Genomic DNA, 19,888 nt, shown 5'->3' on the forward strand with positions numbered 1-19,888 from the left:
CCCCCGCCCGTTTTCCCCCCGCCGCTCGGAGGATGGCCTCCTTCATGGTGAAATAGTGAACGCGGCATATTACATCGCGTGGGCGTGGAGAGTTCGGGCTACGTGCTCCCGCCGCTCGGTGGACCCGATCTAGAATTACCTCTGCAGGGGCCGTGCCCCCGATGAGAGATGCGCATAGGGCCTGAACCGTTGCTTGCAGATTGGGGGCTTCTGTGGCCTCTGGGATGCCTCGTATGCGGAGGTTATTTCGTCGTCCCCTATCCTCCATGTCCTCCATATGAAGCTGCATCGCGGCAAAACGCTGGTCCGATTGCGTGGCCGCGTGTTCAATGGCAGTAAGCCTGGAGTCCAGTGAGGAACATGCGGATGTCGCTTCGACTACCTCCGTGGTGAGGCTCCGAACCTCCCGCATAACCTCGCGCAGGTCCCTGCGTAGTGCCGTCTCAACCCGGGTCACTAGGGCTTCGAAATCCCGTTTGGTGGGCAGGTATTTCAAAAGTGCCCGCATACCTTCCGGTACATCAGGTGGGAAGTCATTGCCTGAGTCTCGGTCTGTGCCCCGGTCTAAATCAAAGAGCTCGGTGGAGCCCGCCGGTGAGGTGCTGTGATCCGGGGATGCCCGTCTACGAGACCTGCGGGGAGACACCGGAGCAGAGGCCGTAGGCGCCATCTTGGAGCCACTGCGGGTCGTAGATGCCGAGGCCCGGGGAGTAAAGAAGTGTTGAATGGGGTCGTCTTGGGTCAGTCGCTTGTTACCTCCATCCTTGCTCGTTTAGCCATGACGATTGCGGGATCCACACGGTTTGAAAAGTCCTTGATATAGTGCAAAACGTGGTCGGGTGTCTCGGAGCTCTCTCAATGTGCTCCTCACGCCGCCATGTCCAGGACACGCCCCCCGTCAGTTGTTTTTCATGCATTTTTTGGCACGTTGCAATCACACAAAAAGTAGCCATTTTGCATGCACTTCCATTGAAGTCTATCTGGGGCACAAACTTGCGATCAAGCCACAAAGAAGCTCCTGTACTTTTTCTGGGCGTTGAGCAACAGCACATAATTCACAATAGGTACAATAGAATAACTTGGAGTGTTGAGCATTGAAGAGCTTCTGGAAGCATGCTTCAAATCACTCAGGTGTGAATAGGGGCTTCTGTAGAATATTTTTCCGATTCCAAGCACCATTTATGTGGAATGGAGACTTCTCTTCTACACTACTATTACATCCAGTGACCCGTTGACTTACTAATCCGGCACAACAATGTACTTTTTGCTTTATTTAGCCAGTCAGTCCATAGCTGCTGCTCATAAAAGAGACAGACTAAGGAATTAAGTTGTTAATTGGGCTCACTTCACATATCAACTAGACAACTGAGATGACATTCTGACCTTACCTTACTATAGGAAATGCCCATCCCATCCTTCACCTAATTATCCTTTATCCTCAAGCTACCCTTCTAATCCCAGTCTTTATGTGTTGCTAATCTGTGTTGTACACTTAATCATAGCATTTTGTGGTTTAAATTGTCATTCACACCTAAGGGAAATGTTTATTGGATTAATGCAATATCGTAGGAAACATGAATGACTAAGTAAAGATAATAGATTGATTTGCTTATGGCTTTCAACATGAAGCCTGCATAGGGCTAATAATCTATAAGTACAGTCCACCTTCTTTTTTCATCTGGTGGACAATTGTTGTAAGCAATATTCCATTTATAACCGGCAGGAGAATACTATATTATGACAGTGGCTTACAAAGTTAAGATAGGTAGTACGTGTTTTGCCATTACACAAAATTCCAGCTATAAAACCAATCTCCCTCTGCCCCACATAAAAAGGCTAGCTGAGATTTCCAATTGTGTTTACTGTTAGTAAGTGTGGTGCCCTGGTTAAACGTCCATATGTCAGCTCAGGTATATTATACTAAGCCTCCTCGCAGTCTTCACCTACAGACAAACCAAGTCCAAGGCAATTGAAAATGTTTTACTGCTACTTGTAGGCCCACCAGATTTAAGTGCAAATGTAATTAAACCTGGGTGGGTGGAGACCAGTGGACTCTACTAAGCAGACAAGGGCAGAGCTTGGTGAGTTAGCATCAACATTAAATTAAGAGAGCAGAGATTGGTGAGGAGATATTGAACATTTATTGCCTGGACTTATTGTTTGCCCGTAACTTGACTACACATATCCTCTGACTCTTTGGATGATTTGCATTATTGTAAGATTTGGTTTGACACCAAAGCTTACAATCAGGGCCGGTGCAAGGATTTTTGCCTACGCAGGCGAAGAGGCGTTTTACCTCCCCAAGTTACAGTAAATATTATAAAAGCGCTAATACCATTTTTTTCAAGTCCGAGTACAAGTACAGATACTTTTCCTAAAGTACTCACCGATACCAATTATAAAGTAATCATGCAAACGCTCAGTATCGGCAACGATACAGCATCACTAGTAAGTATATTGTCAGAGACCATAGCACCTTCAGGTGGCGCAGGAACCAGGTCCTGCAGTTCCTGCACTTGCCTACAGGTGTTTACAGGCAGACAAGAGATGTCAGGTACCAGACCACCACTGGGTGGTGCTGGAACCTGCATGTTCAGTCCTCGCCTGTGGCCATCTTCCAGCTGTTAGTGTTTAATCACTACCCGGGAGGGTATTTAATTCCTCCCTGCAGTCTGGATATTGCCACAGTATCCTGTTGCCATTTCCTATGTTTCCTGAGCCCTGTTCCCTGCTTGTTGTCCTGAGCCCTGTTCCCTGCTTGTTGTCCTGAGCCCTGTTCCCTGCTTGTTGTCCGGAGCCGTGACCTGCTTATGTTCCTGAGTCCTGTTAGCTCCTTGTACCCTGACCTTTTGTTCCTTAGTTCCCCTGGTGTTTTGCTTTGCTCCCTGGGTTTGCTTGCCTGTTACTTTTTGCATGTGGTGTGGTTTAGATGTAGTTGGTTACTCCTACTTGTTTCTGTTTATATTATTCTGGTTGGCATATTAAAACAATATATATATATATGTATATATATATATAAACTCATTCGCCTTGTCTTGTGTGGTCACGCATTTGGTCCTCCTGCGTGGGTACCTGCATGCGGTGTGAGGACACGCGCGCACGGTACCTTGGCAAGAGAAGCCCACTGGAGTGCATAAAAAGGGTAGGGTCAAGCAGGTACTCTCTAGCTGCAGTAAGTGAATGGCACATACAGTGAGGAAAATAATGATTTGATCTCCTGCAGATTTTGTAAGTTTGCCCACTTACAAAGAAATGAAAGGTCTATAATGTTTTATCATATGTGTATTTTAAATGAGAATATTAACCAAAAATCCAGAAAAAACACATGATACAAATGTTATAAATTGAGTTGCAGTTCAGTAAGTAAAAGAATTATTTGATCCCCTACCAACCAACAATAATTCTGGCTCCCACAGACTGGCTATGTGGTATATAGATTAGTCCTGTCAATTTAAGAAGGTGCTCCTAACGACAACTCGTTATGTATATAAAAGACACCTGTCCACAGAATCACTTTCTTCCATTCAAACCGCACCACCATGGGCAAGACCAAAGAGCTGTCAAAGGACATTAGGGACACGATTGTAGACCTGCACAAGGCTGGAATGGGCTAGAAGACTATCAGAAAGAAGCATGATGAGAAGGAAACAACTATTGGAGCGATTATTCACAAATGGAAGGAATACAAAAAAAAACATCAATCGCCCTCGGTCTGGAGCTCCATGAAAGATTTGGCCTCATGGGGTAAGGATGATCATGAGAAAAGTGAGGGATCAGACCAGAACTACACGGGAGGAGCTTTTGAATGATCTCAAGGCAGTTGGGAGCACAGTCACCAAACAAACCATTGGTAACACAATACGCCGCCGTGGATTGAGATCCTGCAGCGCCCGCAAGTTCCCCCTCCTCAGGAGGGGGATGTACAGGCCCGTCTGATGTTTGTCGATGAACGTCTAAATGATTCAGAGAAGGATTGGGAGAAAGTGCTCTGGTCAGATGAGGCCAAAATTGAGCTCTTTGGCATTAACTCGACTCCCTGTGTTTGGAGTAAGAAAAATACTGACTATGATTTCAAGTATTTTCGGGGTTCTGTTTTTCAAAAGTGGAAGGTTTGAGGTTGGAGATCCGTCTACAAGATGATGTCTTTTCGTCTGATCACCATCTATCTGTCGACGCGTTTCGCCCCTCCCATACTTCGGGGCTTCGTCAGGCTTCATCTTTAAGAAAGAGAATTTGGGATTAAATAAAAGAGAGCACACTCTGTAAACTGAGAACGAGACTTCTTCACTGTTAAGCAGCATGCTAATATAATTTATATGAGGCTACAATGTCTCACTCGAAGTGAATGATATCTATCTCATGACGACTGATTCGAGCAGTCTCCTCCTTCTCCATATCTTATAACGTTTACAGGTGCATATTCAGGGTATGTTCCACAGGGAGCCCCTATGGAAGATGACAGGCAGAAGCACTCAGCACCTTTTTTCTGCATCAGTGGGTTTTTAGATTAATTATTTACGAGGATCGATCCGCAATTATTTATGTATGTCTGTAACCAAAGAGTTTTTAATGGTGAGAGGTGTTTTGAAGGTGTTGTCTTTAATGTATGTTGTTTCAATGATTTTTTCTAATAAAATGTAATTTTTGCATATTGGCTGCTTGTCCGGATCCCTCAGTTGACCGCTACTGACTCGTTACCTTCTAACGAGTTAATCCCCCTTTTTTCTTCACAATCCCTTGCACCCTTCTACTGAAGTGTATAATGGGCAACCAGTGAGAGTGTACAAGTCACTTTACTCAATCAGGAGTAAAATGGAAAAACAAGAACCAAAATCTTGGCATTAAGTTGTGGAGGTGCACAGGATCATGCATTTACACAGAGACAACCAAGGACAGCCTATCTGAGTGCATAAGAAAGGTAGGGTCAAGCAGTTACTCTCAAAGAGGAGTGATGTAGCTACTTGAAAGAAAGTAAGTGACAGGCATGCATGACAAAAGCACCATAATACCTTATTGTGGCAACATCTAATAAAAAAAGTTGAAAAACATTTTGGAAGCATTTACATATTACATTAGAAGGGGCAGTGAAACCCAACTCACAATCCTTTGTGCCCTCTATAATTCTGTAAAAGCCAAATACCCACTGGAAGTTGGAGCAGATTTACTAAGATTCACTCATCTCTACCTCTTTTCCCTCTCACTCTCTTCTGTTCAGTATGGTCTCCTGTGCAATTCTCAATATAGAAAATATTGAGTTGTTTAGATAAGAAATACCCAAATTTTTGCTGAAAACATGCAGCTTTCCATAAGCAAAGCACTTATAGTTTGCACAGAGTTTGAAAACATTCATCTATAACGTTAGTTGACAGAATAGTTTTAGCATTAGATCACGCTGTTTTTAAAGAACATTTCACATATTAAAGCTAAAACAAATAGAAGAGACACAGAAAGTATTTCCAGGAAAAACCTTTTTTTAAATGTGCCTAACCACTGCGCTTGTTTAAGGTGTTTTACCTCCTCTGGACGGCAGACAAGTAACATGGGAAGTGTTATTTTCAGGGTCAAATTCTTTTGATTGTAAAATGGAACATTTGTCCATGATCATCGGCAGAGCCATAACAGTCCTGCAATTTCCTACTGAAAATGGTCATTGTTTGAAATCCATCTGACAGTCATCAGTAATATTACATGCCATTTCCTCTTGTATGTAACAGAAACCACTTATGTGTTAGTAACAAGGGAGCAGTTATTTATTTATTATATTATTTTGATATTTTAGTCATACCACCTATATATTTTTTTCTGATTTAAAAAGATATCCAGTATTATTTCAGATATGTAAAATGTGAATGTGCATAAAATGAGCTCTCACTTAGAGAGTTTACCTTTATATACTGTAGAGCAAGGTATTATTACTTTTGTAAGCCATGTGCTAAAAGCATGATCCTTTTAAATAACCACCTGTACTAATAACATCGAAGGAGTTTTCCACATTTAAAAGGAAAATTCTTCAACTTGAGCTTAGTGTAAACTGTGACGGGTTTGCGTACGTCTCCGAAAAACCATGCATACCGGCTGCTTGCTCATGTTCAATAAAGCACTGGGAACTACTCCGCCTTATTTGACACAACATAATTTTGGGTCTGAAATGTAATGGGGTCCATTAGCTAAAGGAACAGAGATTGTTCTCTTTGCAAAGTGAATGCTTAGTAGGCTTAGTAAATGAGGTAAAGCTATACTGACTTTAAATACACAATGAGTCCAATACACTATTGTCTGTGCACCAAATACCTGTTGATGGACAATAGTTTATTGGGCTCAAAAGCTTCTTTAGCCTCAAATAATAGTTAAAATCTAAGGGACTCAATTGTTAGGTGTGACAACTGCACCAAATGTAGAAAAAAGTCATATGTTTGCCGAAAAGCCTTATAATCAGTGCCACATAAGTCATATAATCAGTGCCACAAAAATTATGCTTCTTAAAACAAATTAGTCAATTTTTGGTGCAACAGAGGTGTTCAGAAGTGCGCCATCATCATTATGAAAAAAACTATATGCATTGTGACAGATTTGTTTATTGCAGATGGTATGCGCCATAGTAACTGCAAAGGACTTTGCATAGAACCTGAATGAGCAGCACCACACACATAGTATATCAATGTAAAGGAGATTCAATGTTTAAATGCGCCATAGTAAGATGAAGTGTGCAACAATTCACATCCATGCTCAATTGTCAACTTTAGTTTATTGGGTCCAATGACTTGCAATGGAATTATTTAGCAGAGCTTTCAGTCTGGATTTACACTGTTCCATGGGCATGCAGAGTGCAAGCTACTGCACATGCATAGATGTGAGTGGGTATATATAGGTGTTTTCCCCTTTTATACTTAAATACACTGCATAAATGTGAACCAGATACATAGGGAAGAATAGAATTTCTACGTGACATGCATTTTTATGTAACAAAATGCACGAGGTTTGCTGCATTAAAACAGGCAAATGTAAATATACCCTAATATCTGATGAATAAATTCCTGGCATGTCACAATATACAGCAATAGTAACATATCAAAAAAATCTGTACCTTTTTTTTAATTAAAAAAGTCCTTGAACTCCAGGTAAGCAATAGAGTATGTCATCAGTCTGCTGCAGGCAGGAGGAAGCATTACCAAAGCTTCAGCTCCCCCTTTGACTGTAACTGTAATTGTAATTGCAAGTGACAAGTTGAGAGACTGAGACAGGGGGCTGATCGAATATCTCTCAACATAGCCGGAAACTACACAGGCGGAAGGATTTACATGATTGTGTCATCCCTGTGCTGAAATCTCAGTCCAGAGAGTGAATGCTGACCTTGGATGGTGCCTAAACAAAGATGGTGCCCTTCTTCTGGTGACCAGAGCAGATGAAGGCAATGTTAGGGTGAGTGCTGTGATCTCTGTGAGAAGTAATAAATACCTGTAAGTGCTACACTTACACATTACTTAGCTTTCATGCTTTTTACATGAACACTTCTATGATGCCAGGTCCACTTTAAAAAACAGGATTATTTCTTGTGTATGATAATATTACTAAAGTGAACACAGCTTTGCCTTATTTACAAAGCTAGGTGAACGTTGTAAGGTGAAAAAGTCTCTACACAGTAAATCAACCCCATGCACATCAACAAGTTTGTCATATGATCACTGACCACTGGTACCAAGCATTAGTGAAAGGTTTGTTAGAATCAGCCTGATCATGGAAATAGAAATCATGACAACATGCACACCCACCTACATGTTAATGACAATAAGGGACATATTTATAAAGCAATGAATCTGGTGTTCTATCAAAAGTTCCAACTCCTCGAGATCTCCAACCATCTGCCTTCCGGTTTAGTTTGAAGTAAGAGGTTTGGCAGAGAAGGCTGTCCTGCACGTGCGCCACCCGCTGCATTTCACTATACACATACTACACAGCAATAAAGTATTAAAATGAACTAGGTTCAGACTAATATAGCACGTTATTAATCTGAGTTGCCCCACTCAATATGGCCGCCGCTTGTCCAAAGGACAAAAAATAAGTGACACAATGCTCAGCAATGAACATGGACCTTTAAAAATAAAGGAATTTTTCATGTTACGTGTGATTGCACTTCAGGAAATACTCAACAAATGGGGACTACATAAATAAGTACAATAGTAGTTATGAGGATTAATTAAATGTAGATGAATAGAGCAAGCAATGCCAGAATACCCAATGCTGATTGTTGTGTTCAACCCAAAGCTGATTTATGTTGCTTTCCAAACTATAAGCAAATATAATACTGTATATGCAGTTTCCCATATTTTAAAGTGTATTTCCACTTTTGCAGTCAAATATGAGAAAACTCTACTATGTGTTTATGTGTTCCTATTTACACAGCGTAACAAAAAATATATATGCGTACTTCTTACCGTTTAGATGTGCCTGTGTACCTTTTCTCTCGATTTTCAAGTGACAGGAAACTTACAGGGTTATTCACTAAGCTGTTGAAGGCAGCCGAGTGAATAACACATTCGGCTCGGCTATTCTGCTCGGTACCTCCGTGATACCGAGCAGAGTAGAAAATAAGTGGAAAGAATGTTAAAAAAAACTTGCAAAATTATTTTTAAAATGTTAAAAAATAGGAAGATTAAAAAAAAATATATATATATATATGTATATTTATATACACACTTCTAGCAGGTCCCAGCCAAAGAATAACAACTGGGCGAAGCCGGCCATGACATCTCCCAGTTGTTATTGTTTAATGACAGATCAGCATCCCCAGTTCATTTGGGGACACTGATATGTCATTACAAGATCATGGCTGGCTCCGCCCAGCTGTCATCTGCGGGACTTCAGCCGGCCGTTCGCCCCCGCTTCGGCTGTCACTTCAGCTCAGTCGAGCCGAAGCATATGCCTTGGGGTCGGCTGAGCCGCTCGGCCGCCTTTGGCTGCTGTACGGGTTATTGTGAATAGACCGTACAGCAGCCCTTCGGTTGCGGCGGCCGAAGAGAGCCAAAGGATCAGCAAAAGCTACGGCTGTATCCTTCGGCTCAATAGTGAATAACCCCTTTAGAAAGACAAGGGACATACTGAGCTTCCCCTCATTAACTTTCAATGCTTCTAGATATTTAACCTTTGTTAGGACTGAAATTGTTTAAATCTAGTTTGCAACTGATGATGAGATCTGCCGGCATAGTAATGACAAAATAATTATGTTAAAATTAACCTGCTCAGCACCTCCTTGCAGACCAGAGCAATTATCGGTGCAGAAAACAACTTTTTTTAGAATATAGCATGCATTATGCAAGCAGCAATTCAAAAAATATTTAGGCCCCATTCACACCGAATCTGTTGCATTGCATTACAGTCCGTTTTTCAAGGGATGGTAATGCAAAGACAATGAAAAATGAATTGGTATGAATCGGACAGTTCACACTGTTGCGTTGCGTTGCCATGCTGTCTATGGCACTAAAAAAAAAGTAGCAATGTGTCTCAAGCTTAATGAAGTATCTCCACTCTGGACATGTCACTTCACATAAAATCTGACCAAAAAAGAAGAAAAAAAAAAGCCTAAAAATCGCATTGCAGATTGTACAGAAATGGGAAGGTACAATTGCAAGCCAACAGACACACCATTGCATTGCGATTACCCTGCGATTTTGGTGTGAATGGGGCCTACGTTATGCTATGTGAATGAGACACATGTAACAAATATAAAATAAGTGTTATCTCAATTTGGCTGCAAAAGTGACAATACACTTTAACCTCCCTGGCGGTATGATCATTTCGCTTTTCGTTATTTTTTCGGCGCAATTTTTTTTCTGATTTATTTCGTTATTTTATTTTGTCGTTTCTTCCGGGTTTTTTTTTCGAATTTCCCGCCGGTTCCGCCCTCATGCGACGCGTCAGCTCGCAAGGGACGGAAGACAGATGCCGGCGCCGGCCGGAGGACACCGCACGGCTCGAGGGACAAGGTAAGTAAATACTGTGGGATATTCCCGAGTGTAGCTCAGGGTATGGAGAAGTAACCCCGAGCTACACTCGGGAATACCGCCAAGGAGGTTAAGCAAAGTGTGGTCCCCCCTCATTAAACATTCCAAAAAAAAGCAAACTCAAGTTGACATCAAGCACAAACTTTGCAAATATTCTGGTCTAATACATTTTGAAAAAAAATAAAAAGATGAACAAAACAAGGAAGCTTTAGAAGCCAGACATGTTAATTTCAGTAGCTAATTAATTTTTGTACATGCTCTGTTGCCCTTGAGTTACTTAATTTAGACCATCTGCAGTGCCTTTCTGCAATACAGAATATGAGGACTTAAAGATTTGGATTCTTAATTAATCAAACTACTTGCTTCATTATAATTTGTTTACTATCCAGTACATTAACTTGTTAGCTTCGTGAGTTGTCGGTGGGGACTGAAGGCAAATGTCTAAATTAAAGTGACACTAAACTCAGGAGTTAAATCTTAAAATGCATTCAAGTACTTTGACTATTGACAAAAATTTATATAATTTAGGTATTACTCAGCTGTAGATCCTCAAATCATCTCTGAATTCATCCTGACGCTGTCCTTCCTTCTGGAGGGTGACTACGTTTGTTCCCCAAGGTCCCTGGGTGTGTTAGTAGCCACCACTTCAAGCTCACTCCTATGATGGACAACAATCTCAAGTTTAGTTTACTAATTTGTATTGAGATTGTAGTCCATCATGGGAGTAAACTTGGAGTGGTGGCTACTTTACAACACATTCAGGAACTATGGGGAACAAAAGTAACCACCCTCAAAGAAGGAAGGACAGTGTCAGCATGAATTCAGAGATGATTTGAGGATCTAAAGCTGAGTGATACACAAATAAGATACATTTTTGTTAATAGTCAATGTACATGACAGCATTTTTAAGGTTTAGCTCCTGAGTTTACTGTCACTTTAAATAAGATTCAAAAGTAATGATGGGTTCTCTGCACTTGTGACAGCTGGATAAACGAATTTCTCCTAGGTCATAAAATCCACAATCGACCCAGACACCCCGTGCAGTTCACCAAAGAATAGGGAACCTAACTTAAACAGGTTGAAGCCTTTAGCACCGAAGATACCGTGAGGTGGCAAACCAGCTGGCTGATCGGCGCCTTGCGTGCACTGTCAAACGGATCACCTACCCTCCAGATTATAGGAGAATTATGCTTGTTTACATTCATCGTTTGTGAGTATGTTTTTATCGTTAGATTTTTCTATTAAAAACTATTCTGCACACGTCGAGGTGCTCTGTGTGTCACTTTAAATAAGAGACAGAGATTGCAGCTTTCCTCATTAGAACACTGAGGTTTGTGCAGATGGTTATAATGATGGTTAATGTTCCCATCCATTCATCAATTTAAGATAGAACACAGTAAAACAAACAGCAATTTCGTCAGAACCGGGAAATGTATGAGTCATTTGAAGTGGGCTTCAAAAAATCCTAGCAAGGTATGTAGTTTACTTAGAGGTCATTGTCTTCTTCTCACAAACTGGAGTTATGCTTTAAAACCCAAGGTCTTTAGCTCATTCCAAAACATATGTTACACAATTATTATTATTATTATTATACAGGATTTATATAGCGCCAACAGTTTGCGCAGCGCTTTACAATATAGGGAAGACATTACAATCACAATACAAATCAAGACAAGATGGCAAGGAGGGCCCTGCCCGTGAGGGCTTACAATCTAACAAGTAGGCATAATTAGTGGAGTCATATAAATAATTCCTTAATGGCTCTCTGCATCCAGAGCCACCACTTTATAGCGCAATATAAGACATTTATCTAGCTTGCATACAACTGTATAGAGAATGTCATTGCTTTGCTGTCAGATGAGCACCTTCTGTCCTGTAGATCTCAGTGTCAAAATACTTAATTGCTAAGAAATAGCTGAATTGAAAACTCACAATTTTGTTTAATAAGCTGCTTAGGTCAAATTTGCTTGAAATAAGGTCTACTCACTTTTTATTTATTTAAAGGGTTTGGGTTTTTTTTTGGGGGGGGGATATTTATTTTTACTTGAAACCTACATATATATTAGATTATTTTTCTTCTTCTACTTGAGTACCTAAAATAAACCTATATATATTTCTAATGAGCAAACCATTTAAATTCCCACATTTTGCCAGCAAAGGAAATCTACTTTTAGCTAGCAAGGGAGCTATGATCTTGTAATTTGTTTTCCTTTTTAGTTTATGAGGATGTTCATGATATTATAATTTAGGTACAATGACTTTTCAGAAGGCTTTCTGTTTTTCAAGTCTAAAACCTCTTAAAAGCTATTATTTTACAGCCGCATCCCAGGAAGCTCCAGCCACTGAGTTAACCACATGTTTATGTCATTAATGACCCATCCAAACAAGAGGCAATTTTGCAGAAGCTTGTCTCCAAGATCTATTAGTTTAGCCACAACCTGCTAATATTTCAACCGCATATAGAGGTATCCATCGGCTCCATTTCACTGAGTCTCAGCTATTGTTACTGATTACAGCAGCCAACAAGAAATGTGCCTAAATGTATTTAGTTTGAGGAAGCTGGATTTGGTCAACAGCAGCTAAAAAGGTCAAGAAGGGCATAATACAGAGGCGTATTTGTTACAGATACCAATGTTCAAACCACAAAATCAATTTTAATATGAATGTGATATTTTATTATTGTTTCACCATTTGGGGTTAATACACAAGGATGTTTGTTTGGACATCATTATGGGTGAAAACGGCACAAGATTTCTCTTTTTCAAGAATAGATCATGGCTCTTTGTTACTGCACTCCTTTTTGACTATAAAAGGTTTATATGAATGACATTTAAGATGAACTCACAAGACAAACAGAAAGTGCTCTACTACCTTCCTCCAATGTAGTTTCACAGAACACCAGTGCACAACCACAACCACTAGTCCTTCATCACAAACAGGAGAAAAAAAGTATCATGTGGTTCTGGATGCAGTTAAAATCTTTTTTTATCTCTTCAAGGCATAACGCGTTTCATGCCTGGCAGGTCTTATACCTTGAATAAATAAAGAAGATTTTAACTGGATCCAAAACTGTGTGCTTTTTTTTATAATGTATCAGACATTTCAAATTATTTTTAGCAACAGAACAAGATAACTACCATAGAGTAGGTTTTCAGTCTTGTCCAGTGTTGTAGGGACAAGTGCCACAAAGGTGCAGGACCTTCATGTCCATCTTTATTCTCTGTCCTCTCTGCCCTAATGTTACTTGGTATGGCTCCCCCTTCTTCAGTGCCTCTTTTTGGTTAATACAGCTGTAAACCAGGGTGGGTGTGTATAGTATACTTCTTAACACTAGAAGGAGAAATGTATGTTTGTCCTCTTTTTGGAGGCAAGTGGACACATTGCTAGGTAATGTTTGACACATTGGTGGGGCAGGCAGGCATAGCCCTTTCAACACAGCTATCAGGAGACATTTTGTCCTGTTCTAGCTGATTACAGAAAAGAAGATTCTTATCTGTTATCTGTTACTTATCTGTTGACATAAATTGTGGGCAAAACTATGACTACTTCTTCTTATCACTACTGAAATTCTTACTAAGTAAATCTATTTTACCAACCAAATTCTTAGTAAAAACTGGCAAACTACATTTCAACTGTAGCTCATAACTAGATTTTAAAGTGACACTAAACTCAGGAGTTAAATCTTAAAAATGCATTCCAGTTCCTTAACTATTAACAAAAATGTATCTTATTTGTACATCACTCAGCTGAAGATTCTCAAATCATCTCTGGACCTGACACTGTCCTTCCTTCTGGAGGGTGGCTACTTTTGTTCCCATGGTCCCTCTGTGTGTTGTAAAGTAGCCGCTCTAAGCTCACTCCTGTGACGGACTACAATCTCATGTTTACTTTACTAATTTGTATTGAGATTGTAGTCCATCACAGTAGTGAGCTTGGAGTGGTGGCTACTTTACAACATACACAGGGACCATGGGGAACAAACATAGCCACCCTCCAGAAGGAAGGACAGTGTCAGCACCAATTCAGAGACGATTTGAGGATCTACATCTGAGTGATACATAAATAAGATACATTTGTGTTAATAGTTAATAGGTACTTTAATGCATTTTAAGATTTAACTCCTGATTTCAATGTCACATTAAGTCAGATTTATCTCTGTGTCTGGTTTCCTCATTGAAACAGACAGGACATTGGTATGCTTCTATGGACAAGTATAGAACCATAATATTTCAGTGATTCACTCAGAGTGCAATGTTTGTTATGCCAGATTCTATAAGAATGTGCTACTATACTACAACACAAATGATCTCATGAAATGAGCTCAATTTAAACAGTCTAATTAACAAAACGATCATCCCATAGATGTATGTATGTGTTATCAGATGCAATCTGTGAAATAAGTAGAGTTCAACATAGCATTTCAGATTGCTGTTTACAATGAACAGATTCTTTCTCGGTTCCTTTGTGCATATGTAGTTCTATTTAAATGTATAATTATATAATGCTTTGGAAACTGCTTAGTGTTTTACTTATTTACTGCAGGCGTAAACTATACATAAAACAAATCCTTCCATTTGAGGCAAAGCTGGATTGTTTATTAGACTGATGTGTTTTGAAATCAACAATACACATGTTTAGCATTCCTGCAATTTTTTTGTATTGATTTGACCAAGGAATTTAGGATGCTTGCTAAATATAAAAAATATAGGGTCTGATTAATTAGGGGGTAATTTTCACCCTTGCCTAATCACTTCGAACCAATTAGGTTTTTTAATTTATTTTAATTGTCTGCAGTATGCCTGGGTATTTAAAAGAAAATAAACCATACACCATAGGTCTACCGATTTTCAAATTTGAAAAATCAATCCACTAGGCAAGACAAGTCTAGCACATTGAGACTCCCCGCCTGGAAGTCGCCCACTCTAACATATCTATATAAATTTATATACAGCGCTGAAAGAACTAAAAAAATATAATAAATAAATACTGTGTACTGAACCTCAGCTGCTGCTTAAATATCTGAATAAGAAGCTTTATCAACAACAGGAAATATTTATAGCAGTGCTCCTACCCCAAAATGCAAAACTAACACTAGACTACCAAATGTACATAAATATTGTGCACTATTAAAGTACAAGATAACATACATGCAATATTAAAGTACAAGATAAAGTACATGATCATGGGAGAAAACCATGAACGTATACAGGTGAAACTCGAATAATTAGAATATCGTGCAAAAGTAATTGCAGTAAGTGCTGCAAAAGGGGCCCAAACCAAGTACTGAGTACATATGCATGCTTGTACTTTTCAGAGGTCCGATATTGTTCTATGTACAATCCTTGTTTTATTGATTGCATGTAATAATCTACTTTTTTGAGGTTGTGGATTTGGGGTTCTTGGGGTTTTCATGAGCTGTAAGCCATAATCATCACAATTATGACAAATCACGGCTTGAATTATCTTGCTTTGCATGTAATGAGTCTATCTCATATATTAGTTTCACCTTTTAAGTTGCATTAGTGAAATAAATGAACTTTGCACGATATTCTAATTATTTGAGTTTCACCTGTATATACATACACTAATGTTAATTACAATAAATAATAAATAATTACAATAAAACAACAAAATTAGGGCTGTTAATGATTAAAAATTTTGTGTTCGATTAATCGAAATTTTTTTAATTGATTAATTTCGATTAATTTCGATTAATTATAATGCACATACAGATCCAACTACATTGGCCTATACACATAAAACACAGCAATGAAGTAATAAAATGAACTAGGATCACACTAATCCAGCACGTTATTAATCTCACGTGCCCCACTCAATATGGCCGCCGCTTGAGTGGGGCAACTCAGAATAATAACGTGCTGGATTAGTGTGATCCTAGTGCATTGTATGACTTCATTGCTGTGCTGTATGTGTATAGGCCAATGCCTTGGCTGGCGCTCGTGCAGAGAGTTTTAAAAAGAATTTTTAATCGATCAAAAAGATTAACGATTAATCGAGAAATTAATCGTTAATTCGCACAGCCCTAAAAAAATCTATAGAAAAATACTCCATATCCTTCAATATTGGATACAAAAAACATGTAGGGTGTAGACCCACCCTACATGTTTCGTCATCATGAAACAGTGACATTTTGTTGTACTTTCATGCTTGGGTATTTGAAGTGAACAGGCCAGACTATTTCTACCACCTCACTGTACAGTGAAATTGTCACGGTGGCCAGTAAAGGAATTTTTATCTTGGACAAGAGAATATCAGTTTGTGGAGCTCCATCAAAAATTAGTGAATGTCAGGCCCATCAGAAAGTGGAACTGAATTGGAGAGGGGCATAGAAGAAATATTTTATATCTGCCTATCCAGGAACATGTTTTTGGGTATTATATGTGATATGTTTTGTATCATATGCAAATGCTATCTATGGGCATAATGAAAGATTTAACAGACCACAAGGGAGTAAATAAGTGAGAGAAGTTCATTGTTAGGATTTTCATGTACATTAACTGTGCCCAATGGGGAAATGATATATATTCATTTTTAGTTGTGTGGTTACGTAAGTGGACTGGTGTACATAACAGTAATGGTTGAAGCCTGGGGTATAACGGTTATATGAAGTTGACATCAATAAAGGCTCACTCTTTATTCACTGCTAGGATTTGCACATTTGCACTTGTGCAATAAGAACTCTCCTGATGAAGCTACCAAGTATAGCAAAACATGTTAGAAATGGGAATTTATTTTAAGGTGTGACTTTCTAACTTTGTAAATAGCCACCTTTTCAATAATTAAGATTTTTAAATTAAGTTTTAAAATACCAAGTGTTTCAAATAGGGATAGATAATGCTTTTCTCAAAGTCTCTTTCTTTTTGTGAAGGTACAGGAGGATAAAACAAGACAGGGATCTGATATTATATATCTTTTGATGTTCATTCTGAGCAGTGGTAGTGAATGCAGTTAGACATTAGTAATTATAGTTAATTAGGGATATATAAACATTCATATAAAGCTATATTTTATTCCCTGGGAGTGAAAAACATGTTAATATAGTATGGTGTGGTATGGTGTGGTATGGTATGAGGGAAACAGAACATAGGCTTGAAACTAGCCACTAGCTATCAAGGTTCACACCTGGGTGACTCCCTACCGTTCCGCAATCGTGCACAAAACCAAAATTGCTGGGCAGTCACAGAGTGGCCCACTGCAGCCAATCGCGCTGTAGGCTAGGTTCACACCTGGATGACTCCCTACTGTGCGGCAATCGTGCAGAAAACCAAAATTGGCGGGCAGTCACGGAGTCGCCGACTGCAGCCAATCGTGCTGTGGGTGTCATTATTTTCTAATGGCACCCCAGTTGCGCCGGGCGGATCGCGTGGCTTCCCGCCGCGATTCCACCCAAGCAACACCATTTTATTGATAAAAGAAATAGTGATAGCAAATTGGGAACTGCTGCTGTTTTAAGGAACGTCTTAATTTATTTGCTCTTACTGACATATAGAAAGACTGTAATATTTTTATTTTACTTGCTGATAAACATCAAAAAAACACCTGTACAATATGGCAAATCATTACAGCCATGCGGCATGTGTTGCAAAAAAAAGGTACTTGTACCTGTTTTTAGCGATTGCCTCACGGATGTCACCCCACTGAAATCAATGGGGCCGTGCAACAACCGTTGTGTGCACTAACACATGAACGAGCGGCCCCGGGGTGCGTGTGCCGGGTTTCGCTGAGGTGTGAACCTAGCCTTAATGGGTAATATCACAACACAGTGTAATAGTGTGGTTATTTTACCTATTTCCATTGCAGCATGCTTGAATTCATTGCCTAATTTATTTTCTGCATCTTCTTGCAAAAGGGGATTTGGTCTGCCAATAAGCAACTGCTCCCATTTCTGTGTTGTATGTTCAAAGGCTTCTCTCAGCAGACCACCAAGGATGAATTAACACTATGGGGAGGCTCTCCACAGGCTGCAATGAAAAAACTGTTCAAGTGTGATGGATGGACCAGCCAGCTGAGCACTTATTGGGTTGTCATTGCCTTAAATATTTTGTTTCTTGATCCTACATGTTGGTAAAACTTTATCATTCACATCAAACTGTTTGAGAACTGTACTTTTTTTACCTGACATGCTTGTGCTCTGAGCTTTAACTGGATGGAATTTGTAGCAAACTACCTTCAGGTTCTCAGTACATTATGGAAGACCTTGTTACAAACACTATCCACCACATTCTGATCAGAAGGCCTCCTAGACACACGCCAGAAGATATCTGCCAGAGGATATCCTCTCACATACTATCATACACACTAGACTATCAACAACACAACTGTCTATAAGGGACATATTTGTAAAGCAGTGGATGTGACTTTGCTAAACATTTATTAGTGGTGAATCAACTGCTGTCTTTTAAAAACATGCACCTTGAAGATTTGCCTGCAGTGAATGTATGGTGAATTTCAGATTAGTGTAAACCCAGGTCAATGAGAAGAGAACCCGGCAATGTTCAGTATTTGATTTTTGTTAATATTGCTTGAATTGTGTTTTAGTTAGCTGAAAATTGAAGAAAATGTGGGCATCTTGAAAAGAGGAATGCAAAGTCAGCTAAAAACAGCTCAGAAGCAGCTAGGAAGGTCAGAAGTTGGTTAGATGGAAGCATCTCAAACTCATTTCACATGCAAGCTGAATGCACTAACATTATGCTGCCTTTTCCAGTCTACACAAGCCCTTGTTCTGTTACCATGGATTTCCCTTTTTCATAAGCATCTGTTAATGATGAGCTTCACATGTGTCTGCACTGTCATTTTTGTATTAAATTAAAACAAAAATCATTTTAATTTTCCTTGCTTTAAGTCCCTTATATTTCGTCTTTCAGAACTCATTGGGCGGAATTTATCAACACTGGAGCAGACAAAATTTGGAGCAGTTACCCATGGCAACTAATCAGCTTCTCTCTTCACTTTGCTCAGGTAAGATTTGAAAATGAGAGATAGAAGCTGATTGGTTGCAGTGCAAATTTTCCCAGTCTGGCTAGTTCCTCATTTGTTTCACAGACACAAACTGGCATTGTAATATTTAAACACAAACAAGTGATACATGTGTTTGTAATGTAGCATTCTTGTCAGAATGTTTTTTTTCCATTTTTACATCAGTGCTAGGGATGAACAAACGTTTGTGTGACATTTTTGCAAAAATCAGTTCACCATTTTGACAAAACAACTTTGATTCAAATGCATTGGAAGGTAAAAAAGTTTTTTTTGTTTTGTTTTGTTTTGTAATGTGCAGTGGGCTTTAGATAGCTCTTTATGGACCCATAAGCTAATTTCCACTATCCTTAAACTGTTTGTGTGCCAAATAAATGATCCCTCATTAGCCTCATAATTTTATAAAAGAAAAGAAAACCCTAACCCAAAGGAAACAAACACATACACAAAGTATAATACTATACAAAATCAAAATCACTTTAAATAAAATAGATTTTTAAGCCAAAATAAAATATGGTGTGCACTGTCTCTTTACATTTTTAGTAGCTAGTTGGACTTGGTCTTTTTTTGTCTAAAAAAATTTACAAACGTAAAAAGCAACAACAAAATACACCAAACAAACAAACACATTGAGACAATGCAGACAATCCTCTTACAAACGCAGAAAGCTCTTACAATAAAAAAATTTTAACAATACTGAAGCACAGAAAAAAAGTGCTTTTGTTACTAATCTTACAGACAAGGTTATTTAACACTTACCCACTAGCACGTTGAATCACTGTGTAGTTGCCCGCACTTGACTACAGCACTGTAAAGGGGGATGTTCAGGCAATGCCAGTCAATTCATGTCTTGACATAGCTCGCTCCCTTTGGCCGCAGCCATGCGCGCCATTTTT

The sequence above is a fragment of the Nanorana parkeri genome, unplaced genomic scaffold (genome assembly GCF_000935625.1).
Source record: "Nanorana parkeri isolate BGI_ZX_2015 unplaced genomic scaffold, ASM93562v1 scaffold41, whole genome shotgun sequence".
NCBI lineage: Eukaryota > Metazoa > Chordata > Amphibia > Anura > Dicroglossidae > Nanorana > Nanorana parkeri.